The following is a 4,020-nucleotide window of genomic DNA, read 5'->3' on the forward strand; positions in this document are numbered from 1 at the left end:
AGTGCTACTACAAGCTCTGTAATATCTATTGTTAGTCCAAACTCTGAAATTCTGAATGAAGTAGTACAGGCAAGGACTGAACAAGAAGGGAAGGAGGAGGAGCAGAAAAGCACGAGGCACTTTGGATGTGGTTCTCATGCTTATTAAAGCTCAGTAATAAGTTCAATGGAATTGATTAGTTCTGCATGAGTACGAATTAAATTGACTAAATATTCAAGATCCTAAATCACTGGACAGATACTCTCCTAGGTCAGAGATGACATAGAATGTACATCAACTCATGAAATCAGCAAGTTAGTAATCCTCAAATCCCAGAGCAATCAATTAACCGGCTCCTCTCTTGGATTTTCGATCATGTTCATGACATTCTTTATGCATCGTGAACAGTGGTCAGTGGTCTCCGGTCGTCGCCGTCGTCATCTTCTTCTCTGATCTTTCTCATCGGATATGGCCATATGGATGGTGAAACGTGACCATGGCACGAAGACGACAAAAGTGTGAGACAGTGAGGCAGCCGCGAGACAGATCGTCAATCCGGCGTGACGACGATGGCGGGGCTACTTGCACCAAGATCATGCGCATGGTGATTTGATGGTTGATGCTATTATTAAATAAAATCGATGGAGAAAAGCAAATTAAATGCCAATTCAATCATAATTACTCAATTCGTTTCATATTATAAATTGTCCTTTTTCATTAAACTTCTTTAAATTTAACCAAAAAATATATCAATATTTTGAACACAAAACAAGCATATTATTAAAATATATTAAATACTAATTTTAATGAAACTAATTTTGGTGTTATAGACGTTACCAATTTTTTCTATAAATTTAATCAAACTAAAAAAAGTTTAACAAGGAAAATAATTAGAACAACTTATAACACGAAACATGCAAAGTACCTCACAAAATTTTTTTAAAAAAATATTGAATGCTACTTTCTCCATTTTATATTATATGTAGTTTTGATTGGTTTTTTTTTCAAATTTTGTTAAGTTTGATCAACTTTATAGATAAAATAGTCATATCTAAAATATTAAATTAGTTTCATTAAATCTAATACTAAATATATTTTGATAATATGTTTGTTTTATATTAAAAATACTACTATATTTTTTATAAATTTAATTAAACTTAAAAAAGTTTTACTAATAAAAAAAATTAAACGACTTATAATAATTATAAAACGGCGGGAGTACCCGTATTCCCTACATCTCGACGAATCCCTGTGCTTCGTACTGTGCTCGCACCGACGCCTGAATCCTCTCGATCACCTCATCGGCCTTCTCGAAGCACCCGCCGGCCTCGAACCAGTCACCGGCGATCTCCTCCGGCGAGGCCGCGGGGTCGTCGCGATCGGCCGGCGCCGTGAACACATAGCCGAACTGGTGGCCGAGGTTCTCTCGTCGGAGGGAGAGGAACCAGGCCACGTCCGCCGGCGGCAGCCGCGCCATCCTGTCCACCGCCGCCGGAGACGGAGGAGAGTCCTCGCTCTCGCCGCCGCCAGCCGCATCGGCGGGAGGCTTCCTCTCTACCCCCTCCGCCATGGCTTCGGCGGTGATGCTCACCGGACTTTCGCCTCGCCGGGTTGTGAGTTGTGTGACGCCACGCCACCTCAGCAGCGGGAGATTTGGGAGACGGTTCAGTTGTAGAGTCCAAGTCCAGGAAGCTTCCGACGAGTGCGCGTGGGCCGTGAGATCCATTACTGGGCCCTATTTGAGTCGCTACTAATAGGGCCCTATTGGGCTGATTCTATCGTGCGGGATCAGTACGGAAACAACTTTGGTTGGCCCGTATGATCCCGTTGGTCATAATTAAAATATTTGAAAAGTCCTGATTAGACCCCCCGAACCATTGGGGTCGATCGAATTACCCCTTGAATTTAAATACCAGATATTTTTCACCCTCAACTATTCAAACCGGACAAATACCACCCCCTCACCCCCTTGACTCAATCATAAGTGGTTTTGGTTCTATGTGGCAATCCAATCAACATTTCTTTTTAAAAAAATTAGTGAGGTTCACCTCTCTCACATGAGCCTCTCACAATCCCATTCCCCACCACCTCTTTGGGTCTATTTGTGGGAGCTTCTAGTTTTGCATCTTCTCCCAGAATCAAAAGCTCCTCAAACAGTCCAGCTTTTGGTTCAGATTCTGAGAAGTTGTAGTTGTAGAATCCCGAAAATGAACTAGAAGCCAAAAGCAGGAAAACCAAGCTTTTCCAGATTCTTAGAAGCTAGCTACCAATCAGCTGCTTCTCAGAATCTTTAAGCTCCCCCAAACATACCCTTTGTTTCCTCCCCTTGCTGACCCGCGGCAGGGGCTAGCCCGTCGAGCTTGCTAATCGGGCAAGCACGCCGCCACCCTACTGCTCTCCTGCATGCGCTCACTCGACGGCCAGTGGCGGAGCTAGAAGTCACTTGGGACGGCGCTGCGGCAGAGATTGAGCTAGCGCGGTGGCGACTGCAACGGTGATGGAGCCTGGAGGCGGTGGAACTGAAGCTAGGATGGAGGCAGCTGCAACGGTGGTGGAGCTGGAGCTCATGCGAAGCGGCGAAGGTAGGCCATCATCTCGAGTTCTCTCGGCGATATCCTCTCCCAGCTAGGGGTGGCGCTATAGCCATGCATTGGGCCCCACTGACCCTGACAATTTCTCATACCCATCTTAATTTTACCGTCAATGACCCCGGTTAATAATAACAAGACCGATTTCGCTATCCATCTCCCGCGTGATTTTTTTTCTGGCATTTGACACTTTTTTGGCCTCCATGCAGCTTGCGATGCGAGCGGCAATTTGCAAGGTCGACGTTCCATGCAGCTCGCCGGCCGGCTGGCACGTCGGGCTGTGTTACCTAGCTACCCTCCGCCGATTGAGCTGGCCGCCGACAGTACAGCCACTCTCGTCGTCGTCGTCATCGTGAAATATAAAGTTACAGTCCTATATAACTAAAATTACATTTGTAAATTGAGTTGATATAGCATGTAAGTGCACTGTAATTTTGATAAAAATAATATGTAAGTAAATATATATTTGTTATTTTCTTTAAAATATAAAATTACAGTCCTATATAACTAAAATTACGTTTGTAAATTCAGTTGATATGGCATGTAAGTGCACTGTAATTTTGATAAAAATAATGTGTAAGTAAATATATATTTGTTATTTTCTTTAAAATATAAAATTACAGTCCTATATAACTAAAATTACATTTGTAAATTCAGTTGATAAGGCATGTAAGTGCACTGTAATTTTTATAAAAATAATGTGTAAGTAAATATGTATTTGTTATATTCTTTCATAGTCCGTTGGATGTAAATCTAAGAGTAGAAAAAATCTGGGTGATTTTTGGTTAGAAATCACCCGACAAATGGATAGACAGTCCCTAAAAAGACTAGACGCCGGTATAGATGGCCAAATGGGCCGCCCGGCAAGGCCCGACCCAGGCACGGCGGGGACTGGGCTGAGGTCAGTCGAGCCGGCACGGCCCGACCTACACGCCGGGCCGTGTCGTGCTAGCCCACGGGCTGCACACACGGCCCAGGCACAGCCCAGTAAGACTTGGGCCGTGCCGAGTGTTGGGATTTTTTAACGACATTACTAGAAATATAATTCCCAGCAATGACGCAGAAATACTCCTGGTATATTATGGTTACAAAGTTCATCCGCAAGCGCACGTATATACCATTGTAGTATATCACCCGAGAGTATTCGAAGGGTATCGTATTTATTTAATCCCGTGGGAAGATCATAGTAGAGAGAACCGGACTAATAATTTATAAGTTACTTGTAATAATCGTAGCCTAAGCAGGGGTTAAGATAATCCAAGGGTAGAGTGACACACAAGCAGGGCTACTCATTCTCATACTAAAATATCTAAGCTAAGTGAAAAGAAAATAGAAAGAGAATATATTCTTATACTTCTAGTATACATAGTATACATACATCCTAGTTATCTGTCATACCAGCTAATACCCTCTATCCGATGCCCTCCTGGTACTTCGAGAAGCCACCCCTGAC

The sequence above is a fragment of the Oryza glaberrima genome, chromosome 11, assembly GCF_000147395.1.
Source record: "Oryza glaberrima chromosome 11, OglaRS2, whole genome shotgun sequence".
In the NCBI taxonomy this organism is placed as follows: domain Eukaryota; kingdom Viridiplantae; phylum Streptophyta; class Magnoliopsida; order Poales; family Poaceae; genus Oryza; species Oryza glaberrima.